Source organism: Falco naumanni, chromosome 16 (genome assembly GCF_017639655.2).
Source record: "Falco naumanni isolate bFalNau1 chromosome 16, bFalNau1.pat, whole genome shotgun sequence".
NCBI classification, from domain to species: domain Eukaryota; kingdom Metazoa; phylum Chordata; class Aves; order Falconiformes; family Falconidae; genus Falco; species Falco naumanni.
The window spans coordinates 4,932,161-4,959,373 of NC_054069.1; the positions used below are offsets into that span (position 1 = coordinate 4,932,161).

Below are 27,213 nucleotides of genomic sequence, written 5' to 3' on the forward strand. Positions count from 1 at the left end.
TTCATGAACTCCCCATAAAAGTCACTAATAGAACACAATCTGCTAATTAAATTTCACGCAGGAAGGCATTTTCACCTTAGATTAGCAGTGTCCTTGCACATTTTTTGCTACTAATGTACTAATAACATCTTATTTATCTTATAAATGAATTCCGTTAGACTTATCATTAAATTTGAGATATTAACGCACTCAAACGAACTCAACGTGGAGGGGGGAGAAAATCATTCCAAAGGGATGGAAACCACGAGCCCATTTTCCTTTCGTTTTACTGCTAGGAAAGGCAGGCAGCGGGCTGCCAGCTCAGGGGAGCGACGTCCTGCCTTTAACTGCCCCCACCAGCCCACAGGTCTTGCTGCCAGGGATGTGCTACCCAAGCAAAGGGCACGCACGACTTCTGTAACCCCCGGTCTGCTTTGGGGGGAGGTCTATATTAAGTGGTTTCATACCATGGATCACATAGGAGAGGACAGGGGCGCATCTTGCCCCATCCTTGCTCATCCCAGCAGGGCCATACCCATAGACCCGCACCAAAACTCAGGGCTCCCACTTCCCACGGACCTGGGCTCCCCCCAGCCATGCCCCACCTGAGCGAGCAGGCAGGCTGCTGAGACCAGCTGCTGCACCTGCTTCCCAAACCTGGGCCGGGATTTAAAATATTTGTCGAAAGGAGGGAGGAGGTGGGGGAGAGGCGGTCTTGATCATGAATCTTGGCAGGATGCAGCTGCTGTCTGTGCTTCCCCGCGACTGGCTAGAAGATGGATAACGGAGAGGAGGCCAGGCTGTAATGTTTAAATCCCGATCTGCTTTCGCACGCTGCTGAGAACCCTCCCCTTCCAGAGCTGTCTTTTCTGACTAGACGTCCTCAAACCTCCCTTGCTCCCAGCTCCACGGGGGACACATCACCATCCTCCTGAACACCACACAAGGGCCTGATGCCAACCACCACCAACACAGCACACACCAGGCTGTGCCTTGAAGAAGGGGATATACGTCTTTGTAGCCAGCTTTTCATTCTGCTGAGGCTTTTCGTCCCAAATCAGGGCTTAGTCTTTAGGCAGGCTGGATCAAATCCTGCCCTGGCTGAGCAAAACAAGAGCAATGATCGTCTCCTCCTCGGACCCTTCGCGCATGGCCCTACGGTGCTTAATAGCCAACTTTGCAGAAGAAAACAACATCCAAGCGCCCCTATTCCGACAGCAGCATATTCTCGTTCTTTTTGAAGATCCAGGACTTTCCCACTCGTAATTGGATGAGGCAACATTGACATCCAGTGGCCGATTAGATTAATCGCAGCAGAGCTGGAGTGTTTTCTCTGGGGATGGAGCCAGCTTTCACCAAGGGCTGGCAGCGCAGGCTGAGCTGCAACAGGCAGAAAAGACACCAGCATCCCACCGCTGCATCTCCCTGCTAGGGCCACCACTACAAACCAGGAGAATATGCTTCAGGGCCGTGTTATTCCCACACCCTGCTCCGTGCTGGAAGGTACAATGGGCCTGCCAGCATAAATCAGCTCTGCTCCAACTGGAGATGCATTGATTTATGCCGGTTGGCCCCCTAATTTTGTGTCCTGAGTCTTTTGACAAGTCCAAATACTCTGCAGCGTGCAAGCTGGCGCGCACAGGCTGCACGGGAGCTGCCTGGCTGTGTTTCACCCCCAGACACAGGCTCTGAGTCTGTTACAAACCCGATGGGTGCCAGCAACGGCTGCTTCTCCATCACTCCCTACCTACATGCACGTTTCTTGCAGGACACCCGCTGCCCCAGCGGCACCACTGCTTCCCGGGCAGGCCAGCCCCTAGATGCTTTTGCACAACGGATTTTTCCCAAGGGCTCACCAGCACCTGGTGTGACACTTCACAGAGATGGGGACACATTGCCCTACTGAACGTGGGTCCATCTTGCAAGGGACCGGCCACTCCTCAGGCATTTACACCATCACCTACTCCCACACGCAGCCAAGACCTCCCAGCTCAGCACCAGCTGCTCTCCCAAGCTCGACTGGGATCGACCTGCCCACCTGCTTGCAGCACATGGCTTCTGCCCATCATCACCCATTCCCACCAGCTCAGTCCTCTTTGAGCAGTGCAGCACCTTGGCACAGGGCTGGTTGTGGACAACTCGACTTCTTCTTGTTCCCAAAACGCATTCCAGATGTGAGCTACAGCTGGACATCTGTGAGGGCCGGGGGAAATTCTGTATTCCCCGGCTTACAAGCAGCAGAACTGGGGCACCAGGAAAGGAGGAAGACTGTGGCGGATGGGAGAAGGCTGTAAATCCATGCTGTCAACACCCTTTTGCCAACTACAGAACAATTTGCAAGCCTATAGGGGCAGTTAGATGTTGTTCCCTCCCCAGACAGCTGTAAAAAATGAGTCTCCTCCCTCCACACACCCCACACCCCCCAAATCTGCTTTAAAGGTTCTCCAGTTTCTGCAGGGCTTTAATTTTATTTAAAAAAAAATACTAAGGCAGATTACATGCTACACAATTAAATATTGATTGGGAATTCTCCCCAAGTATGTTTCCCCTCCATCTCTCTGCCTCCGCCGGGAGATGTCAAGTTCTGTTTCCTAAGCTGTCCCCATCCAGTGATTACGTTCATTAGGACACCAGCCTTGTGGTTAAAAGTACTTTCTTTGCTGCTGTACGTTTAATTAGACAACTCTTTCCGAGAAATTATTTATAGCCAAGCTTGGGAGCTATCGTTAGTCCGAATGTAAATAAGATTCAAAAGGGAAATCCCAGGGCACCCCTGTGGCTGGTGAGCCGCTCACTTCAATCCATTAGCACTGGTCCCAGCGCCCCTGCTTAGTACAGGCTTCCAGGGGCTTTATAGCTGCAACTTGTGCTATTTAACAAAATAATAAAGCAAGCCAGGCTAGGCACGGGTTTCCAATTCAACCTTTGATGGACAAAGAATATTTTCCCTCCTGTCAGTGCAGGGAGCTGGAAGACCCCCCAGCTTGCAGAAAGAATGGGGCACGGCTGCAGGAGGGCAGCAGATACAGCCTTTGCATTCAGCGGGGAAAATATCAACTTTAATTAGAGCAATATACATCTTTGCAAAACCATCGGAGAACACCTGTGCAGGGTTATGCATTTGTTTGAAAAGGCCGGGATTGGAAATGAGCCTAGGAAGGACACCGACTGAGGCCAGCAGTCTCCAAACCCTTTGCAGTGAGCCTACAAGCTGCAGCATCATTGCTTCCAAAGGAAAAGCAAGCACACCGGTCTGACCCTCACCAAAACCACCAGGCCAGCTCAGAAACACAGCCACCACCTCCAGGTGAGGTGTTCACCCAAGCCCCAGTCCTCCTCCTCAGCCCCTTTGCAAGCAGCATGGTCCAAAAAACAAATAACACTGTTTTCAACCCACATTGAGTACCAGGGTAGACAGGCACGCTCTTCCCACCACCCTGCAAGAGCTTTGCTGGGAGCATTTGCCAACCACCGCATCCGACGTGCAGCAACGGGGCGATGGAGGCTGGATGCTTCCCCCTCCTGCCAGCCCAGCACTCACAACCTGACGGCGCATCCTACGACGGATAATTCGCGGGGTTAATCTTGCATTTTCACACCTTCAGCTGTCCTCCTGGTGTTTGAGGGAGAGGAAAAACGCACTCAAGCAGTGTTATTTAGCAGAACAGCGCTCAGCAGCTCGGAAATAGCTGCTCCACGCAGGGAGGAGTGGCAGCGAGGCCTCCCGTGTGAAGTGGCCGATAATGCCAGAAAAACAGTAAACCTCTAAAAAACCACAAAGAGCGAGGAACAGCAGGCTGGAGGTCACCGCACCAGCCATGCCTGCTGCAGGCATGGCACAAGCCGTTTTCATCCACACGCTGCACGGTTCTGCTGGGACCAGGAGGAAATGTAAAATTAAATGCCAAAAGCCCAACTGCCAGTTTTGATTTCGGCTGCCGCCACGCCGAGCTCCCCGGTGCTGCAAAGTCGCCTGCGCGAAGTGTCCCAGCCCCGCTTGGTGACAATGCCAGCAAGCCTGCCATCACCGCTGCCAAGCCCAGGCAGAAGCCATCACCGTTCTGGAGGGTAATACCATGGGGAGGTCTATTATTTTAAACATATAATTGATTCTAATTCATCACTTATCGCACGGTGACAGATTTTTATATAGTTTATTATCTCAGTCGCAGCACGGGGCCCGGGGGGGGTGGCTCCTATTGTTCGGCAGTTCCTGCTCCTGCCTCATCTCTAGCTGCTCCCGTTATCTGTCTGATTAAGTTAGGGATTCTGGTATCTCAGGGTCCCCAGGTAACTGTCAGCGCTCATATCCTCCCCTGGCAGGATTAAAGCAGTCTTTATGCACCTCTCCTCCTTGACCCCCGTCTGTCACACGTGGTCTCCGTGCTTAGCTGACGATTTGGGGACCACAGAGATGGCCATCACCCTCCCCTGCTTCCCAGATACTCAGCAGCAATACCCGGGAAGTCCCTGAGGACCAGGGTACCGTGCCACCAAGCCCTTTGGACCTTGCAGGATGCCAACCTGAACCCTGTTGCTTCCACCCTTCCGCTCCTGGCACCTCCGATGGGAAACTGTATAAGCAGCAAAAGAGGAAAGGTACCCAAAAAGTGCCCCAGTTTAGTGCAGGGATGCACAAACCCCACATAGCTTTCCAACCCCATCCCAAAGCAACTCGGGCGATGCGCAGGGGCTGGGCGCTGCCGCAGCTGGAGAGCCCCGCTCCTCCTCCCGTGTCCCCCCTCGCACTGCAGCCGTATGGGTTTGTAGCTAAAATGGGTCGATTTGGAGAATTTCCATTTCACAAGGTGCTTTAAACTTCTCCACGCTTTGTTTTTCTTCTGTTCCGGAATAAAAAATACAAAAGTGCCTGCACACTTTTTTCCGACAAGCTCAGCGACTCCAAAAATGCTAGAAACTAGAATTTTCCTTTGACGCTTTGAAGAGTCACTTTGCAATTTCAGTATTTCATTTCAGCATTTTAGATTATTTTGAATTATTTCTAAAACACTTCACAATGCTAAATGCAATGCTGAGCATCACACAGCACAGCTACAAAGATGTCATTATGTGACATAACATAATGATTGAAACATTTTACAATTTGATCCTATTTTAAAATCATTAAGGGCTGCTGCTTCTCTGTTCTGATTGAAACATCTTGGGGTTTTTTCCTAGATCAAAGCGTGTCTTGTTCCAAATGTAAGGGAGCAGTTTGACATTGTTCAAAAATGGCGTCAGAACCAGTTTTTACAACACAAACAGCGGATGACTTTCATCTCTGTGTCAAACTACTTCATTACAACAACAAACATGAGCCACTTTTATCTAAAAACTAGGATGTTTTAGTTGACTTTAAGTAGCAGCTGCCCTTAATTATTTTAAAAACAAAAGGAAACATTGCAAAGTTTAATCTGCTTCAATGCCGGTGAAGTCTCAGGGAAATACATGAATAATAAAAACAAACTGCCAAACACAGCCAAATTCAAGCAAAACTTGAAAACGGCGAAATTCTTTGTGATTTTTCTGCCAGGGAGACTGCCGCAAGGAGAGTCTCTGCTGCTGCACCGCACGGTGGGGATGCTGGCAGTGATGCCTGTGCGCTGTGAACCCTTTATCAGCCATCACCAGTCCAATGAGTAATTGAAGAGTAGATCTGGCATAAAATGCAACTGCCCTGACCCGAACAGCCGGTTCTTCCCTGGCAAGGCCACCCAGGAGGCTGTGGAAGGGCTTTTTGCCTGGGGGGCAAATGAAAAGCTCGCTTCTGGCTTGGACCTGATGTCCCAGGCAAGGCCATCCCTGGTAGCCCCTCACTGCCAGGAAACACAGGCGAGGGATGCTCTGTACAGCCAGGAATGAGTAACATCACCTAGATAGACTTCTATTTGATAAAAAATAGAATCAAAATCTGATTTAAGCCCAGCTGCGGTTAGGGTGACAGCTCTCTGAACCAGGCATCCTACCACTCTTCTATTTTCAGGGCAAAAGAACCACAGGAGGTATTGGGTTTTGCCTTGCTTTCTGGCTGGAGGGGACAGCCATCACGCCAGCACCGAAGAGGGGACACCAGTTGTGCAGGTTTGGGACCTTCACGTTTTTTACACAGAAACTAGCACCAAGGGAGCTGAATTGGTCCACCTCTTGAAACTGTAGGAAGTAAATCAACAGTGACAACAACTATGTAAGTGATTTAGACTAAACAAAATGATGTTTTCCAAACACAGATGCTTGCACCTACACATGGAGAGTGGATGCTGCAAGCTGCATCAGATGGTGTTGACTCAGATGGGATCAGAGAGACCAGAGAGGACCCACTCCACAACGGAGCAAGTTCAAAGCACTGCCCAACCGAATTAGTACTCATTAGCGGCACCAGCTTGGGGGAACATGACTTTTTCCCATCCTTTGAGCACCCACTGGCAACAGCAGGGTGCCGACCCCGTGGTGGCAGGTGACCAGCGCCACGCTGTGGGGCTCTCGGGGCTGCCCAGCACGATGCTGGCGTTCCACCAAGCCTGCATCCACGCCGCATCCTTGGAAACCCAAACTCTCTATTCTTACAAGTGCAGAAGAGGCCCTTGAGGTGCTACCAGCTGCTCCCTGAATATTCCTGAGGTGGGCTGGGACTGGGCCCTTGGTTGCAAAAAGGAAAGCACTCGTTTCCCCGTTTCCCCGCCAGCTATTGCCTTTGCTGCTGACATTTTACTCGGCGCATGATGAGCTTCCTCCCCCACTTCCCCTAGGAATGACACCGCTGTTATCTCCGCTGCATCTAAAGCACACACAGACTCAGTTTAGGGACAGTTAATTTCCAATTCTTTCCAGATGGGTTGGAATAATATCCCCAGGTGGTAAATACATTATTAAGAAGGCAGTTTGGTGTGAAATTGGCTATTAAAATATAGATAAAGTTTAATATATTGAGCTCCTTGTCAGAAAAATCACTTTAGAGGGAGCTTATTATTTGTTTGATATTAAAAGAGTCACAGCTCTGCTCCAAGTGACAAATGGGGAGGGGGAGGAAATGCCACCAGTAATGAACAAAAGCTTTTTAACATTTAAATTTAGGTTTCCACTCCACGCCCCATGCTGCTCTGGGTACGCCCGCCCAGCGGATCCAGCGGATCCATCCGCTGTGCCTCCAATGCCAGTGGCCAGGAATGCCAGCATCCCGCACCCACCCCAAACACCGCCACGCCGCAGGAACACACTTATTTCTTCCCCTTTGGGGAAGTTCAAAGCAAGCAGGCTCCCCTCCTTGCTCCACGTAGGAGCAGAAATAATTAAAAAAAGGAATAATTTGGAGGAAGACCCAACTTCATAACCTCCCCAGCAGTATTGCAAACCCCAAGGGGCACCACCTTGGGATGCTCTAGCAGCGTGCCGAGGGCAAGCATCCCCCTTTGCTGGACTCTGTCCCATTGCTACGGCTCAAAAAGTTTTACAGACTAAAGCTTTGGGATCTGCTTCCCACACGAGCGGCACGTGCGGAGCAGCAGCAGCCCCGCCTGGGTGGGATCCACAAAGGATAATTCTGCAAAACATCACCTGTCCGATACAGAATAACCAGAAGACGAGAGACGAGCTGTGTCTTCCCGCTGCTTCGTACTCAAGTTAGGTCTCCTATTACTAAGACTTCATTAGTTTTACAAAATATACTACAGAACATTTACTAGTGGGCTATGAAGAATCATAAATAATTAAAATTAAATTACACTTGTCAAGGAAATGAACGAACTGCTTCTCTGTGATGCATTATCCTCCTGCACTTATTTATTTATTTCTAAATCGCTTGCTTATGAATTTAGCAGGTTTTTATAGACAAGGGTTAGAACAATATGCTCTTTTGACAGGGAAAAAAAAACCCAAAACACTACTCCAACTTGATTTTTACCCCACTTAGCCACAAACCAGAAGAAACAACAATTTAAACCAATGGTGTTGCAGCACATGTGCCCATATTTCAAATCGACGGTGGTGTTAAAAGCTTTATTAATCAGCATTATTATTATCTGGCAATTAGCAAATTTCAATAATTGGCACTTATTAGATCTTCCACTTGATGAGAATTTACTGTCAGAAGCCTTTGAGCAGAGGCACAATAAGAGTGGAAAACATCTTAACTAATTAATTAAGCTTCCCAACAGCCCCAGAACCCTTATGAAAATAATTAAAAAAAAAAATAATAATAAGTTTTAAAGGCAGTTTGTTACTGCCAGAGTTTGTGTCAAAGCTCCTTACCCCCAAATGAAGAGGTGGCTCTGGGCTGGCAGATGGCACCTTTGCACCGCCACCCCTTGCAGAAATTGGGCTCCTCACCTACATCCTTTGGCCTTTTATTTGTACCTATTTATTCCTTTTTTTCCTCCTACTTGTCAGCACCACCTAGAAGTCCCTTCCACAAGTTAACATCCCCCCAGGCTGCAAGTGTCTCTTTGGGGACCAAGGGAGCTGAAGCACCCGATCACCTTTTATCTCCAATTTCTGTTCGCTCTTCAGATTCTAATGGTTTTGATGTTTTATTAACAGTCCTGCTCTGTTTGAGGCAGTTGGAGGCCTCCTGTCATTTGTGATTGACAGCAGAAGAGTGGGGAGTGAGGAGGAGGAGCAGGCAAAGCGCAGGCAGGGCTCTGCCAGCCCAGTTCCGCTGATGAGCCTGGACCAGTGGCGCCTCAGTTTACCTCTTTGCTACACCAAGCACCCTGCTTTCAAGCTTCATTAATATCTGCCATGGGGTTGGAGGTTCTGGGATGAAAGGTGGGATAGGAGTGCACGGTATTAATTAGTTAATAGTTAATTCCTTCAATATTTGCAAAAACAAACAAACAAATCGCTGAAAACCCACACTGTTTACCCGGGAAGGTTTACACACACAGATTTACATTCCTAGGATTGTACATACTGTAAATACATTTCACTGCACCAGAAGTTGCTTTTAGTTGGTGGCTTTTTTTTGCCTTTCCCCTGTAAGGCAGGAGGATGGCCCAGCCAAGGATGCAAGAAGCACCTTAAATCACCCCACTCTTCACCCCCCCGTTGGAGGAGACAGCACACCCGCAGCAGGCAGCACACTGGGGATATGTGAGGGGAGAGCCAACGGCACTGCAAGCTGTCCCTTGGAGAAAGAACCTCCAACCCCATGGCAGATATTAATGAAGCTTGAAAGCAGGGTGCTTGGTGTAGCAAAGAGGTAAACTGAGGCGCCACCGGTCCAAGCTCATCGGCGGAGCTGGGCTGGCAGAGCCCTGCCTGCGCTTTGCCTGCTCCTCCTCCTCGCCCCCCACTCTTCTGCTGTCAATCACAAACACTACGAGCAATAGTAGTTCCATCTATTTAACTTGCACGCTGCAGCAAGGATGGCAGGGAGACCCCAGGGAGCACCGAAACCCCTCCAAGACAGCCAGAGCCTGGCACCAGGGCTAGGACAACCTGGTGACGAGGGCATACCAGGGTCCGGCACTCTTCTCCATCCAAAGGATGCTGTGAGAGGGGAGAACCCGGGCTGCATCCCCTGACCACCAGCCCACCAGCAGCAGAAGGGCCAGGTCTCATCTGCAGTCTCCTCCACGCTGCGCTGATTAGCCAAGCGCCAGCCCCGAGCTGTAGCTGCTCCTCCAAAGAAAACTCCCACCCCTCTGTGCCATCTCCTCCTCGTTTCTCTTCTCTTCCCTGGCAGACAGACGCGTGCAATTATCCACCGAGCCCCGCTCCCCAGTTCTCCCCCTCTGCCCTGCGCCTCCGCCTCCTGCTCCCCGCGCCGGAGAAGTTTTGCAGCGAGCGAGGCAAGTGCCTCTGCTAGTGGAGGAGGAGGATCAAGGTTGCTGATGCTCCTTTCAAAGAAGAGCTGGAGAAGTTTGGAGGAGAGGCGGGCCTGCCTGCAGGCTTCCCCAGAACATCTTATTAGAGTCACTTTCACACATCACTTGAAAGCCGCCTGACAATGTCCTTTCTTTAACAAAGCAAATATTGTATAAATTAATAGCCCTTCAGGGAAAGACAGAGGCAAGCGCTTCGCATTGCAACCCCAAGGGCCACCTCCCGCAACCTGCTCTTCCAGCCTCCCTAGAGCAAACTGCTGGCAGGCTGGGGAGGTGACACAAGGACAAACCCTCCACCCTCGGCATGACACACAAAAGGAGGTCCCTGGCTGCCAGATGCACCCCAAAACCTCCACGAAGGAGGCTGCAGAAAGCAAAACAAGTGTTGAATCCCGATTGCTCTCCACCGCTGCATTCCCGAGGCAAGCCCAAGGATCTCTCTTATATCGCCATCAATATTTCAGCGCACACGTTTGTGATTTATAAAGGTAAAACGACGCTTCTGCGAAAGTCATCAAGTATGCGGCTCTCCTACTTGCAAATTCGAGGGCTGATCCCAGTTGCTGCAAGTTGCAGGTGCGGGCGGCCTGCGGAGAGGAGATAGGCTGCGGTCTTTGTTCAAAAAGACCAGGAGCCACCTCCATGTCAAAGGGATGGGAACTGCTACCCAGCCTGGCCGCCTCCACCTGCCGCGGGGTGCAGCGGTGAGGATGCTGGGCTGGGATGCCAGGTGGGCGAGCTGCCAAGCACGGCCAGCAGTAGTTTGGTTTCTCAAAGCTCACACCTGGCTCTGTGTGGACTTTTGGCGGGGGGGGGGGGGGGGGGGGACGACGACACACACGGACACGACGTAGTGCTTCGGTTTTGCTGCACCAGCCTGGGAACCTACGCAGAGCCAAGCCCCCTCCGGCCTGCCCAACTCCTGAGAAACACGTTCCCTGCTGGCACCAGCTCCTTAATGTAAAGAGAAGATGCTGGCAACCACTTTCTTCTTTGTCCAAGCCACCATGGAAAGAAAGGCCTGACAGCAGACGGAGCTCCCTACAGCCCAACCAGCCACTTTTTTAACTGCATCAGCCTCCCAGAGGTGCAGCCCTTGTAGGCTTCACACAGTGCTCCTGAAAATACTCACCCAGCCGGCGCTTGTTTCTCTCCCTTCCCTCATTTTGCTGCCTATTCCCTTTTATCATGTTTGAAAACCCTGAGCTCCCTCCTCCATCCATCCCCCAAAGCAGCTCCCTCTGTGAGTACCCTCACCAGAGCCCCGCAGTTGATTTAACCTCTGTTATCTCCGCGATTAGCCCCACCATGGAGCAGATAGTTGGCTCTTATCAGCCCATTAAAGAGCCAAAGAATGCTGTTACCAGTTTTTTATCTGCAAAACGCACACAAAGCCCCGCTGATTATTCTATTAATTTGTTAATGAACCTGTCTTGCCAGACAGACTCAGCGCCTTTGCAAAGCAGGGGTAGGGAATTTTAATCTTCCTAGGGGTTCAGGCCCTGGGCTCACAAGGTTTTTCAGCTCCAAACTTCTGCAGGATCTGAAACAAAAAGTTCATGCCCATTATCAGCTGCCAAACACAAGCGCTCCAGAAGCTGCTCCTGCGCGGTGCTGCTGCTGCGAAACATGGGTGAGAGCACGCACCGAGGCATGGCTCCTGCATCAGTCCCATTAACAGCACCAGCTCCGCAGCCACCCCCGGCATCGCCGACTTGAGCAAACCTGAGCAGTCTGAGATGCTGTGGGGTACCAGCACCTTGAGCCCTGTGAGCCAGGCTTCAAGGAGCGCCAAGCACCCAGAGCAACTCCAAATCCTTAATTCCCCACAGTCAAGAGTGCCAGAGAGCCCGTGCTGCCAGCACCGTGGGTATCGGATCCCCCTTGGGCTGGAGATGCTCCTGCGGGTCCTGCTTCTAAAGAAAGACAGAACCAGGACCCCACAGCATGAAAGGAAGGGAGTCAAAGCAGCTGCCTTGGTCCTGACAAGGCACGTCTCCCTCCCTGCCAAGGTCAGCTCAAAATCTTCTGAGTGACTCAGAAATAATGAGATATTAAAAATAACAAATTTGAGGTTGTGTTCGTCAAACCCTCTGAGCCACCGAGATTTCCAAGCACATGCTCTTCTTGCCATGCAGGAGCCTTACCACGGTACCTTAATGCCTCCCAATCTTTAATATATTTACTTTTGCAACACCTCTGTGCAGAAGCGGTATTATTGTGACTGCAGAGAGGCACAGAGAGCCTGGGATGACACAGAAAGGCAGCAGCAAAATGAGAGATTCAGCCCAAATCTTCTAAATCCTGGGCTGGTGCTCTAACCACCAGCCTGCTCTTCCTCCCCTTCTATTTTCTTGTAGTCAGAGCTGCTTCAAACTGGGGAAGGGATGAAGAAAAGACCAAAATAACCAGAAAAGCATGGTCGACCTGTCAGGGCTGTGTGCTGCATTCCTGGCTTGCAGAATACATTTGTCTCCTTGGCCCACCTCTCTTTCCCTCATCCTGAACAAAAAAAGACGCTTTTCAGTTATTTTTAGGCAAGGATAGCTGGATGCTGAAGTACTTCTAAAGCTGCCAATTGCACAACAAATTAAATGCATAACCCTGGAGCACTCAGAGGATGAATACATTACGGACAAAAGAAACATGTCATCGCACCCACACACAGCTTTGTTTACTTTGCATTCATACATGACTCTCTTGTCACCTCCATCCCTGACTCCTAATGATAAAAGACAAAAGGCACAGAATTCCTGCTCAAACCCCCAAAGTCTCCATCTGATATGCACAAATGCAATTTGTCTCAAAGCCTCCTGAGGCCTCCCCCCCCCCCCCCCCCCTCAGATCGCAGGTTGATGCATACAGAAAGAGCTGCAGGTAGGACCCAGCTCACCACAAAGTGCCACCGAGTCTGGAGCAGGAGCTGAGCCAAGGCATCGCCCCATCTCAGCCCACCCCTGTCCAAAAATTTGGGACCAGGTTTCTTTGATGCTCAGGCATTCACATGTCTGGAAGCAAAGGATTTCCCATGGATGTTCAAGAGCTGCCGTGGTTCCTATAGGAACCTTTCCTTTTTATCATGCCAAGCAACGCGAGGTATTTGTATTCACATTTCTGGGTTTCAGCCATTACTCTCCATCCTGTTTTTATGCTGAACCAGGGTTTGATCTGAAAACCAGAACTGATACCACACAAGAGTTTCAAAGACACGGCACCTTCATTAGATCAATCACTCAGAGCCTCCTCATCGTTCATCCTTGTCTCTTCTGAAATGAGTAACCTCATTTAGAGTACACATTTTGATGCCTCACCCCAAGTTTCCTCTGATATATCCCAAATTCCAGGGCAGACTCAAAGTTTCTTTAAACCAAAGTGTTTCAAACCAAAGCAACCACAGCACCTGGCAGGGCACGGACCAGCTGGCCTGCAGGTCTACTCCATCTGCTGCTGGCAACGACTTCCCAGGTCAAAACGTGTTTTCACTGCACAGAGCAGAGACAACTCATGCTGTAAGGAGGCCAGAGGATCTCTGCATTAATGATCACGAGCACAGAAGCACAGGGTTCACGGCTGAAAGAAAAGGGTGACGCGTGGGAGACAGGCAGGTCTTCAAAGAGACAAAAATACCCATTTTGTACCCAAGCACGCACTCCCACAGATCCTCAGCGGAACAGCCTGGGAAAGGCTGCCTAGGAGATAATACTGTGGGAAGACAAAGCTCCACACAGCCCAACGTTAGGACATTTATTCGTGACTCTCTCCAATTCTTGTACCCAACAATGGCTTTTGAACCCTTCCCTAAGGGAAAGGCAATGGTAATCCCTGCTTGCCACATGTTCCTGGTTCAGTTCTGGAGACTAATTTAATGGAAGATGCACCGGGATACTACGGATGGTCAACAGTAACCACCCTGAGGCAAGGCAACCCTGGGAGCATCTTTAGAATTTAGATCAGATTCAGCGCTGACCTCGCCGAGCCTGCCACACCACTGGAAAAACAGGCACCCTTTGAAATAACAGCTTTTTACTACCGGAGATTCCATTTATAGCACTCCTTGCCAGATATTTTGTCTTTCTTTTTTTTCTACCACTACAAGGTAACACTCATAGCACAAAAGGCAAACCCACCGGTGAACAGTTTGTCAGCTCGATGGCTTCCTACAGCACTGAGCACAACTTGACGTCGGCTCCTAACTGTAGTCCTAAGCACAGCAAGAGCAATAAATATCAGTAACAGCACACAACATGGAGCTGAGCTGGAACACGCCGGGGAGGAAAAGAAAAAAAAAAAAAAAAATCTGGAAAGGGGTTAGTCTGCCTTCTGCAGTCTGGCAAAGAGAAACAAGGCTCCAACCCCCAAGCCTGGCGGTAATCAGGTAGCCTGCTCTTCCCCGGAGCATTCCAGCATCATCCAGGCGTCTTCACCCTGAAGGACTTCTTACAGCCCAGGATCTTCCCAACAGGCACTGTCGCCTTCTTCCCTGCCCGCACCTTTCTGTCTAACCAGTGCTTGGTATTTGAGTCTAAAGGTTAATTAAGTGTGGCTGCAAGAATGAAAGGCCACAATCAATTATCGTGCCTGCTTGTCCATTTGAGTCAATTTTTAATCATGGTGATTTGGTATTTTGGGAGGCACGGGGTGAGGAGAAAGGTAAAATTCTCTTTCTTCCTCTCTTTTTGAAAGATATTTATTCGAGCTGGATAATTCCCCTGTCTCCAGGCAGATAGCATGTCTTCCCCCTGGCACCTGCCACCTTTTCTCTTCTTCCCTTTGTTTCTGTGCAGCGCTCCAGAAGAAGGAAGCCAGCAGAGATGAGGGAACGCAAGAAAAACTGCCTTCAATATATTCCCACCACCGCTTTCTGGCTCTGCTGCCTGCCCAGGGTCCTCTGGGTTTTACCTGACCTGGCTGGAGGGACTGGAAACAGCCCCTGCACACGCTGGTGGAGCAGCACGTATGCTTGTGCTCCCAGACCCTCATCTCCAGCAGTTCTCTGAACCCTCGGCCAAAACTTGCTGGCTCAAGGTATGTGCCTCCAAAGCACCCAAAGGGCATGGGGCTGCCCACTACCTCCTCAACCAGATAAACCCCTTGCAGCGCTCCCCAGGCAGCACCTCCAGCTCACACCCATGCCGCATGCACGCCCACCATCCGAACATCACCCATCCCCATCGCTCCCCCCCAACCACGCTCACTCCTATCCCTTTAACATACACCCGCCACCCCGAAGGCAACACACACACACCCACCCCCCAACAAGCTCCCTTTGCCTGTTGTAATAATTAACTATTTAAAATTCAACGAGTGCTAATCGCAGCAGTCCGGGCTGTGTTCTCATTACCCGGGATCAATTCCTGTTTAATATTCACCTCCAGGGGCGGATGTGGCTGGAATGAGTTGCCGATTTCTCTCTCGCTACGCCAAAGCTAATGAGTGGCTCCTGCTATTGTAGTACAGTCACTCTCCTGTAATCAGTCAAAATAACAAGCAACAGCACCTTCCAGGGATGCAAAGTCTTCTACATAAATATACATAGACAGTCAGCCACGCCAATGGACTTCACATCCCGATGAGCTATGGCCAAGGCGCAGCCCTTCCCCAGCTGTGGGTGTGGGGACAAGCCCACAGCCCAGGAATTAGCTCTCGGCTTTATGGGGCGTCACAGCTGTTTGTAAGGGCTTGGCCACTTCTGGAAGCTCCTCTGGATTCCGAGCGTGGGCAGCTATCCCTGCATTCGTGCACACACACCTGGCACAAACACGGGCCTTGTCCCTTGCTAGCTTCAGCAGATGCATTGGTCCACCATAAGAATCATCTGCAAAGTCATTCCTGAAGAAATCCATGTGTGCAGCACGTGCCGCACAGTAACTCACGGCCCTGAGAGTCAATCCTCCCTTCAGACATCTCTCCACAGAAGAACACAGAGCCCTTGCAAAATAATAACTGGGAAAACCCACCCTACCTGCTCCCTCCGAGGCTTTTGCTAACAGATCTTGCATGGGACGCGACTCATTTCCATCTCCCTCCTCTCCCATCCGAGCAAAAAAAATGGAGATACTATTCCCTTGGCTTTTGTAAGCACTGAGGGAAAGCTAAAACCCTTTCCTTTAGGAAAAGCAACCGAACACATTGAGCTGGTGGGACCACCCCCAAATAACAGCACCAGCAGGGCAACTGACCTCACTCATGGGGGGATGCCCCTGAATTAGCACGCAAGAAAGTCCTCCTGAGGCTGGCCGTGACTGAAGGGATGAATTCAGGGCTGTAAACGTGTCACCTGCACATCAGCCAGCTTGTCCACATGGAGATGCCAGCGGCACATCATCCCAGGATGCGTGGGGAGAAGCGAGTGTCATTTCTCATCAGCCTTCGTGCGGACAGGTCACAGGAGAGCAGAAAAAACGTGAGCTGGCAGGGATCTTCATCAAATGACCTGACGAGCCCGGTTTTGTTCCTTCGCAGCAATTAAGGGCAGAAAATTGAACTGGCATCTTCACAGCAGGCAGTTGTCACCTCGGTGGGGGGCAGCACGTTCCTCGCTCAGCTGCATCGTGGTGGTTAATGGCAAGAAGTCAGCCAGGCGGTATTTGTCCCCTGCCAGCACCGCGGGGCTGGGAGTCACCTTGCTCTTGGGGAAACCTCCCAAGGGAGAGAGATGGAGAAATGCCCACTAGCTCTGCCCGTGTCTAGTGACGGCGCTGTTGATGGAGCAAAGGGAAATTGTCTACCTGGTGCGTGTCCATCACCTCCCAATAGCTCACAGAGGAGGAGAAAAACCACAGATGCCTCAAGGCAGTTTGCTCGCTGAAAATCAATAACTAGTATTAAAAAATGGATCCAGTTCCCATTGGAACAGACTGCTCAGGGCTCTGCCATAATTCTGCAGAACAGTCAATATTTACTGTAAGTGTCTCAAATAAAGACTGAGCTTCGATTTAGTAAGATCGTTATTGTGCGTTAATAATATGCCAATTGATTATTAAACATATTTACCGAGGGTATGAAAAATAGGCCGGGAGATGAAAGGGCATCTGATGCAGGAACATGATGTTAACTAGGGAACCTAATTGCGCAGAGCTGCATTAGCCAAATTATCTTTCTGTCATTAGGAAACATTTTATAAAGGCATTAAAATGCTACAGATAGAGGAACGATACATGAACATTCGAAGTAGCTGGGCAAGTGGACAAATTGCATCCCAACGATGCATCGCCTGTGTCTGCTTCTCTCTCTGCATCCCAGCAGCTCTGGAGGACCCACCGCTTCATGCCGGTGCTAAGGGCTCTCCCTGCCCCAAAAAATGAGAGGTGAAGGGCTGGAAGCAGATCAAAACCTTTACAGATAAACCTCAACGCCATCTACTCCAGGCCCCCGGTTCCCGCGGCGCATTCGTGCCGTCAGAGCGCTCGCGGGGTTCAAAGCGACATGCAGCTGGGTGCTGAACAAGGCTTTTCACTACCTGAGGATTTTCACAACACGTCCACAAATGTCACTTGAAGTAACACTTGTGGCTCAGCAGTCAATTCTCACTTTGAAAATACAGGGGAAACGTCAATTTCTGCGTGTTTTCCTCCTAGTAGAAATTGTACTCCTCTTGCTGAAAACCTAGCATAACAGACAGATTTTATTTTTTTTTCTTGTCTTTTTTTTTTTTTCCCCACAAGTTCTTGATGAAATGTAAATTATTTTCAACTTTGATCTTTATGCTTCCTGGCTCTTTCTGACTATGATTCTTCCTTAACAATTCGACTCGAGCTTTCTCCCAAAATAGGCTCCGTCCTCCCATCTGCACCACGCAAATTACTGAGCAGTCCGGTGCAATAGCTCAGAACAGACCACTCTCTTCCCTAGCAATAGAAATTATTTCCATCTCAAGTAATAGATCCTCCTGCTCGATGGATTGCTGCTCACCAGGCATTCAAATTTTGCTCATCTTATGCCGCAGGGCAATTTTGATGCACCAAAGCTCAGGCCGCTCGGCCATGGGATGTTGATCAGATTTGTGATAAAAACAGGGGCCTCCTGAGCAAAAGAAGGTCTGTGATGTACGGTCCCTCAGCCTCCCTGAAGCCTGCGGAGGTTTAGGTGGCAGCACTTTGTTTGGAGCTACTCAACGAGCCTGGTGCAAACCGGGCGGCACTGGGAACCTGCAGAGCTGGGCTTTGCACTCCCTGCACACACACTGCTTTGGCTCCACACTGAGTAAACTCATTATGTTTGGGCTACTGGGCACATTTTACATACAGCTGATTAACAACAACAACCAAAAAAAAAAAAAAAAGTACAGAGATCTAAAGCATGACTATTTTACCAAAAAAAAATTAAAAAGAAAAGGGAAGAATTATTAAATTCAGACCCAAAGCACACGATGCTTTCCAGGATGGAGCATTGAGCTTCATGCCTGCATGCCCCATACCGTGCCTGCTCGCAGCGCATCCCCCATCTGGCCAGCCTCGCCAGTGCTCTCCAGGTCTGGGTTTGATCCTACTCTCTGGGCAGCAAAGGCTGGATAATTCATGTGTTCTCAGAGGCAGAGAGAGAAGAAAGGTATAACTTGCCTTCAGGCTTCCCACCCCTCCTCCTGAGATGCTCCTGCCTGGCGCCGGTGCAAGACTTTCTGCTCTAAAAACCAGGATTCTCTGTGCCCTTTGTACCGGGGATCCCACAGGGACCCCGCTGCTGGTCCACCCTGGCACACGTTGCCCCACCGGAGCAGGATGCTGATGAAACCACCTCCTCAGCCCCAGTGCTTTCCCACCAGTTGTCTGCCTATCCATCTATCTCAAACGGGCGATCCTGGGAATCCCTGGTGCTCTGTCAGCACCTTTCATCGGAGGATTTCAGAGCATTTTCAAGACATGAACAGAACAAGCCTCCCCACTCCCGTAGGAGGAGGGTAAGATTAAGATTAATCCCAGTTCAGGAAACTAAGGCCTGAGAGGTGAGGAGAGGGGGGGAAAAACATTAAAAGCAATACCAGAAATCACACAGGGTCCTCCAGTACCTTTGATTTACTTTCCTCAGGTTCAACTGCCATGCTCAGACCTTGAAACACAGACACAAGTCCCAGCACCGCCCTGGGTTGAACAGAGACCTCAACCCTGACTCCTGCTCCCACAAGACCATGGTTATCAGCTCCCCTCCAGCACCGCCCCATCCTCCCTTTCCCTGCCCTCCAGAGAGGCTTGGGAGAGACGCAGCCATGACAAGCTCTCCAAAGATGCATGGAGCTGTTTGCAGAATATGACTTTTTTTTTTTTGCTGTGTTTGATGGAGAGGGAAAGTTCCCCTCCAAAGAGACAGCTCTGCAGCAGCCACCGCCACTGCCGGAGGGAAGGTGACGGATAGGGTGGCGGATAGCTCTCCGTTTACCTCTCCTGTCTGCCTGACTGCTGCTGGAATGAAGATAATCTATGAGCAGTAGCGTGCATCAGCACCGCTCTCTCCCCCATATAAATCAGGAGGGTGAAGCCATATTGAAGGCAGCGCTCCCTGAGCCTTCCTCCTGCCTGCCCGCAGCATTATCCATCTGGTGCTGAAGGTCAAAGAAGCCTCCGAGGACAGGATAATCACTACAGAGAAGAGGGTTGCACTCCATCACTTGCAGGGTGGAGACAACATGAGCCATGGAATGGTGCAGATACCCCACTTTGCTCCACTCCCTTCTTCCCACCAGTGGATGAAGCCATCTCTGCTTCCACCTGGGCTAAGCTTGGCTTCCAGCCATACTGGTGGGACTGGGCATCAAGAGGTTTTTGGCAGTGTTGTTTGTAAGGGTTGGGTGGGTTCGTCAGCTCTCCTGCTCTCCACTGTGCCCCTGTCTTGATGTGAAGACCTTGGAGGAGAAAGGACCCTCCAGGAGCAAGACTACTCAGTGAATACAACCAGCTGCCCATCTGGGAAACAAAGCTACTGCTGCCCGAGCAAGAGAAAAGGAGGAGTAAGGCATAAGAAGAAAAACTTCTGAGGCCCTACAGAAGAACTTTGGTAGCATGAAGCACCACTACTGATGTGTCTGTCTAGGACCACTGTCCCCACACCCACGGAGGAACCCTTGGAGCTGGGCAGAGAGGATGAAACCCAACCCAAGCAGCCCGAGGGTATCCCGCACCCAGCCCTGACGCCGAGCTCCGAGGTTGTGATTTATCAACCTTGTTGACAGGGTCGATAACCTCATCCCTCTTTTTTGACACGGCCATGATGGAAGAGGAGATCGGAGGCTGCTCAACATGCCCTGGGATGTGCCTCACGGCCGAGGTGACGGAGGAGAGCCTGCCAGCCCACTGGACAGCCTTCCCCCGACTCCCCACCCCAACGCGAGCCTGGCTCTCATCCACCGTAAAGCTCGTTCCCGCATTCCTCCTAGGAACTTGGCAATGGCCTTAATTTATCTGCTGCACAACTTAATTAAAGTCAGTGCCAGAAACAAGCTGATCAACTCATTGAATTTGCCCTGGATCCTTCTCTCCTCACTCCAGCACAGCCACTGCCCAAAGCACCCCACTCCTTTGCTAGCCCTGCACTTAGAATTTCCTTTGATTATTGTTTTTCCTGGACAAGAGCAACTTATTCCTTACTTGCTTCGCTCCGTGCCCCTTTGCAAGTCGCAGTGCAGAGCTGCATGCAACAAGCAGCCCATCCCCCTTGTCGGGACACCATTTCTTTTTTCCAGCCTGTAAAAAGGGTGCTCGTTTTAGCACAGTGGGTTTGCAACTGTGGGATTGTTTGCGACTGTTGGGGCGAAGCAGGATGGCCGTAGGAAATCCAGGCTTGGTTCTTCTGGCATTTGTCTCTGCCAGTCAAAAGCCATAATTGGTCCCCGCTTTAGGGAGGAAAAAGAAATAACCTACCTCTAAAAACACCTCTCCAATCAATAAGCATTTGTCCTTTGCATCTGTGGCACGGTGGCTGTGGGCTCCCTGGGGCTGCTGCCAACCTATTTTTCTTCTCCTTTCTCTGGCCCGTCGTTTAAGCTAGGTGCTGAGCTTCACCTCTGGACCCTTCTCTCTCCCCCCAGCCGATCAATAACTAACCCTCTGCTAATGACCTTTCTATCCCTCTGGAGGAGCAGATCCGTCAGAGAGCAGGGATGAGCCAGGAGCTTGCTCATCCCTTCTTGGACAGTGACTAATTGCTGCCATTAGATGCAGAATTACAGACAAAGAATGAAGGCAGGAAAATGACTGACCCTATGTTTAATGCAACCGATGTCCGAGCGTCCATCGCTACTGCAACGCTGGGGGAATTACAATGCAGCAGAGAAGCAAAAGTTCTTGTGTGGCCGTTGCTGGACGAGCCAGGCTTCCCAACTGCACGCCCCAGCTGGGCGACTTACTCCTTACTGGAAGAGAAAGATGCTGCTGGTAGCAGCCAAGCCTTCCCCTTGCAAAACATGACCACGCTCACCGAGTATCTAAAACTAGTTTAAAATCTCCTGCAGAGCGACGGTGAACACTCCCCTCCTGCTCAGGCTCATTTTGAAGATTTCCAGCACAACTCAGAGCATGGCCAATATTTTCCTCCTATAGCTGAACTGTTCATTTAATCACCCAGAGGCACATTGCCGGGAATGAGGAGAAATGCATGAAATCACCATTCTGCATCAAAAAAAAAAAAAAAAAAAAAAAAAAAAAAGCTACAACTGCTTCAGCCAGCCCCTTTCCACCACACAGCTGCTCTCTGGCCATCCCCAGCCCAACTCTCACACCAGTGATGCAGCCAGGCTGGACACACAGCTTCACTGCAACCGGTGATGGTGGCAGACACCTTCCCCGACAGGCTGCTACAGCTTGTGACACACCAAGGGCGATGGGCAGATGCTTTTTGACTTGTACGTGGAGGAAGCTGGCTCAGAAAGTCATTGGAAGAGAATAAACAAGCAATTCCCACCAGTGTGGAAAGCAGGGGGAGCTTTTTGTTGCTGCTATCGTCATCGCTGTTGTTTTCCTCCCTGCAAACCCCAGGCCAGACCATCCCTTTTTGTAAAGCATCTCTCTGATATGGAAAATTTCAGCAGCTTTCTGTGCACGGCTGAAGCAACATATTCCCATCTCAGCTTTGCCTGCCTGTCTTCATACATCTGATTGAGCCTGAAGATCTACACTTCTGCCAGTCGCAGCTTTGCTTTGGACTCCAAGTCAAGTTTCTATATGCAGGTCTCTTTTGTGGGGGATTTCTAAGCCCTGAACTACCAGGCACAGAGTGAAACAGTCAACGCAATTATTCTGCGCTGGATCAAGCCCAGCCGAAAAGCAGCAGGCATCTCTCCACCCGCTTCTGTTGCTTTTAGACCACGAGTTTACTGAGGAATCAGTGCAAATTGTATAGCTGAGCATCAGGACCCTATTTAGCTCAAAGGGATTTGGTAACCTACTGACGGCAGCAGCCCTGCTCTGCCTTTCTATACCTTGGGCATCACAGGCAGCGGGGGTGGCCAGAGCGATGCCTTGCGTGACCTCTCACTGCCACAAAATCCCTCTGGGCTTGTCAGGCTCAGGCCCCCGTGGGATCGGGACCCCCAAACTGGCCACCACTATGTCCTGACACTGGCTACACCTTGGGACTGGCAGGCACGAGGCAGTTCAGGGGTGTGATGGAGCAAGAAGAGGAGCTACCTTTGGGATTTGCTTTGCAATCAGGACCGGATGGCTATCATGTCTTCGTTAGGATAAGAAATGACTGGTCACTGGAGTCAAAGCAATTAAGAAGAGCGATTACCATAACACACCACATCCTTCTTCCCTGTCTGCTGTCTTACTTAATTTCCCAACTCGGCACCTTTCTGAGGAAAGCTTGCAGCTTCTTCCGTGGAGCTTTTAACCCCGCTGAGTTTTTTGCCCCAGCTCATCAGGAGGGGCTGGCTCTGCAGCCCACGCTCCCCTCCCTGCCTCCCGCACGCCTCTGTCAGCCGCACTTTAACTGCAGCACGAGAGTATTTACTGAATTAAACAGAAAAAAAGTCCTTTAGCACCGAATCTTTTCTCCAGGTGCAGTAAATATTCAGCAGAGCATCACCTCCTCCACCGCCAGCCCCACCGCAGCGTGCAGCTCCACGGCGTCACTCCTGCCTAGGGCCCTGTTCTAATAAGGCAGAATCAAGAGAGTGAAGGGCCATATTTTTGGGAGCTTTTTTTTTTTTTTCCAAAGCCATTTCAAGTGTCCCTTGTGGGAGAGGAATGCAGGAGATATTTTCTAAATATACACACTCGTATCTTTCTCAGGAGCAGTATCATTGCCTGCAGACAGAGACAGGCGGTACAATTGCCAAGACAAAGAGATTAGACAGACAGACAGACCAGGAGCAGGAGAAAAATGTGGATTTAAAGCGTAATTCATCTAGAAAGACTTCCAAGTGCCTTGTGAATACGGCAAAACTTTGCAGAATCATGCTCTGAAGTGCACCCACTCCACGCTCACGTTTATCAGTGCGCCCAGCAGAATACTAAACCCGACTGAAAAAACAGGCTAAAATGATCTCTGGTCAAGGGAAGCAAAGCACCAGACCTCCTTGTAGTCACTTGCCTTGCACCAGCAGCTAACAGCCACAAAGAGCTGGACTCCTTCCTTGCACCCAACACAAACCTGCGTCCCATTTGCACTAGGAGCGGGGTGAGCATCACCGTCCTGCATCCTTCGTGACGCACCGCCCAGCTCAGGAGCTGTTTTCCCGGAGACAGAGCAAATGCGCCCAGCAAACCCAGCTCCCAGTGACTTCCTTCCCCTGGCCTGAGCTGTAGTCACAAATCCACGTGTATAAACCAGCAATTTCATCTTGAAGGCAGACAGAGCCTTGTTTGGGGGCTTTTTTGGCACAGATCACAAGACAGCGAGGCACGGGTGGATGGAAGCGCGCCCATCGGTAGCACTGGTCTCTGCCCTGGATCTCCTTCTACCAGGAGCTAATCCTGGTGATGACTGGTCTGAAGATACATGAGCCAGTGAAGGATGCTGAAGCGAAACAGTTGTTATCTATCCCGGGAAGCCTGAGCTGCTTCTCTCCCACTCCCCTATTGCTATTCACTGACGGATCGCAGAGAGTGAGGTTTATTCCCTGCTTGATTGGCATGCACTTAATTAATGTTAATGAGACACTCGCATCACAATCAAGGAGGGACTCTGAACCCCAAAGTATACTAAATCTAAAGAATTACAGCAGAATTCATGGCCTAATTACAGTGTATTGTTGAAATACTACTTAAATATAGTGATTATTAAAAGCATATTATTGATTGGGGTTTAACTGCTATGTAAATAAATCTAGTCGAGGCAAACTGAGCTACAAATTCATTACCCAGCCGTAAATCCTCAATAAATATTTTTTCATGAATCAGTTGTTGTTTATTATACAATAAATGTCTTATTAAGTCAAAATTAATTGCATATTTGGGGAAACTTCATCGAAGGCTCCCTCCCTCCTCCGCCACACGGGCACTTTGCCAGATGTCCTTTTAATATCCCCCTTCCCAGCTACCTGTGCCCCCCCAGGACTGGCGGGGAGCAGGTGCTGCACCTGCCTCATGCCAAAGCAAATCCAACCGGCACGGCATCGGAGGAGACACAGTCCTGCCACCACCGCCTGGGGCTCGGCTGCCTGCAAACCTTGGCAATTAACAAAGCTCGTCAGCTGCCTCTTCCTCCCCCAACCCAAGCACCCCGGTTCCCACGGGGTCCCCTGCTTTTCCTGTGTTCCCTCCTGCATCGTGCCAAGAGCACATACGAAGCAGCCGGCCCTGGCAAAGCAAAGCCCACCGGGTCTTTGGGAGCCAGAAGACATCCCCCAGCAGAGCCGGTCAAATAAAATAAACACTTTAAGCCAGAAACAATGAAATTTTAATGAGTTTCCTGTTTCTTCCACAACTACAAGCATTCAGGTTCCATAGCTGGGTGATCTTCCTAGGTCCCAGCAGCTAAGAAAGAAAGAATATGAATTCCTCTTTGGGCATGAACTATCATGATGAATAATAAATAAAATAAAAAGCTGCAATATTTTGCATCTACCCAGAGCTTTTCATCTGTACAGCTCAAAATGATTTACAACAAAAAGTAAGTGTTAGAGGTGTTAGGAAAGCAGAATTTCCTTCCTCTGGGAAATCTCTGTAGTTCAACATTTGTTTTCATCTTGAGATAGGGTGAGAAGTTGAAAGGTTTTTCTGGAATCATCAGTTCCACAACGCTGAAATTCAGAAATAGGGGCTTTTTTTCTTTGTTTCATCAAACCGGTGCGTTGTACCAAACTGCATTTGCAATGTTTTGATGTGCCAATTTCAAACAAAATGTCTTAGTTTGGATTTTTCCCAGGAAAAAAAACAACAAAAAACAAACCATGGCATAATAGATGCTCCTGTTTCCAGTCCCTTCCTACCATCACAAATGTAAATCTCAGCAAAATGCAGATTTTGCTTTCAGAAAATACCTTTTTCCAACAAAGTCTATGTACCAGGAGCAGGGGGTACATTAACTAGAATTGTTCCCATCCTCTTCTGGCCTGTCCACCACAGAAGGCAAGAGGAGGAATTGCTGCCCATGCTGCTTTTTGTCCTGAGCAGATGGAAAATTGAGTGGAGTTTATACACAACAATGCCAGCACAGGAAAGGCTGAATCCATCTACTGGAGAAAAACGAATGCTCTCATTAGAAAGCTTAATTATTAACATCAGCCTCCAGTTATTTTCCCTGACATTTGTTTCATTTCTGACTTCAGAGCAATCGCTCTTTGCAAACCTACGGCACGCTCAGCGCACGCTCCTTGTCCCTGCAGCCTCTCAGGCGACCAGCAGCCTTTCCAGTGACTTTGTGGTATGAATTTCCTTTTCTACTGGTCCTCCTATCCCCAGGGAATCGATATCCTCTCGTTCCTAACACCTCGAACAAATGACGAGTCCCTGCTTCTGCCTCCTGGAGGTGCTGCTAAAAGGTGGGTGCGGCACAGAAGGAAACGAGACGGGGACAGGACAGGATCATATAAATTTTCCTCGACATACTATTTATCGGAAACACATCAGTAGCCTTTCCAGAGCTCCTGATGGAGAATTGATCGCTAGATCATAAAACTAAATCGTGGTGTTCGTAAGGAGAGTAAACACGGGAGCTGGTGGAGGGAGAGCACAGCGGGGGGCAGGCGCCGGGCTGCAGAACCAGCTGACTTGATATCTGCTTACGCTCTCCAGGGACCTGGGAGTCAACGGGATAAATTGGATCAATGTTGAGCTTCCCCTGAGATCCCATATATCCCTAAATAACCAAGCGCATAGCCCTGTTTTGACACCTTCAAAATGGAAAAGACCATAACATCTCCCAAAGGTGCCCATTGCGTGAGGGCAGGAGGACCCTGTCCGGGTGCATCTAAAGAATTCGGCTGTAATTCTTCAGATTTAGTATACTAAATAGGTATCAGGTCATATGACCACCCTCCCCCAGCAGCAACAAGGTATGTGAAGCCAAAACCATGAAAGCTGAGGAGAAAACTGCTTTTTGCCTCCACTTCCCTGGCTGCCCAAGGGGTTGTGCACATTTTGCCCTATCCTCCGCGAGACGCGCAGCCCAATTACACAGCAATCAATTTTGGGAGCACTGAGGAGATAATGGAGTGATAAGAAACAGCCACTGCAGATTTGTCAATAGCAAATCATGTCAAACCAACTTAATTTCCTTTTTTGACGGTGTAATTGGTCTCATGGATCGGAGGGGGAGGGAGGCAGCAGATGCGATATACCTTGACTTCATTAAAGTGCCTGACATCGTCCCGCATGACATCCCCTACAAGTGAAGTTGGGAAGAAAGCTCAGGTAGCACCAGGGTTGGACGTGTCATGGGTTGAACTGATGCAGGGAATAGCTGCCAAGCATTTCCCCGTCACCAGGGAGGGCATTTCACATCGGTTCCCTTTGTCTGCCACGGGCCAGAGTCTATTTGCTTTATATTTCAGCAGTGATGGCGATAATAAAGCAGAAAGCATCTGAGATCTTGCAGAAAGAAGCCTGGAACGCTCCAGAAGCGAGGATCAGCATTCAAAATACTTGTGATAAATTAGACAAACAGCCGGAGAAAAAAAAAAAAAAAGCAGTGAGATGAAATTCAATAAAGACAACTGCAAAGTAATACACTTAGGATGAAGAAATCAAAGGCCGGATAGACAACGGTACTGCGGCGCCGGGTGTGCAAATAGACAGTTAATCACCAGGTAAATACAAGCCGACTATCGCACGGCTGCAAGGGAGCCGGGGTGGGCAGGAGCAGCAGGGAGGGTCTGGTTTGGGAAGCCAGTTCCCATGGAAGACCCTATCACTAGCAGGGGAGAACACGGATTATTCTCCTCTTGGAAATTTTGAGACTAAATTAAAGATCTGCCTGAGATATTCTTGACCCGAGGTGAGCGAGATGATGGCCAATCTCTTGATCATCAGAAAAAAACCAA

The 27,213-nt window shown here is 49.8% G+C and overlaps 1 protein-coding gene across 3 annotated transcripts in view; it reads right to left on the reverse strand.

Annotated features, from left to right (window-relative positions):
- Positions 1-27,213, reverse strand: part of LOC121098360 (opioid-binding protein/cell adhesion molecule homolog) — a 309,136-nt gene that overhangs the window by 126,311 nt on the left and 155,612 nt on the right. The window lies entirely within an intron of this gene.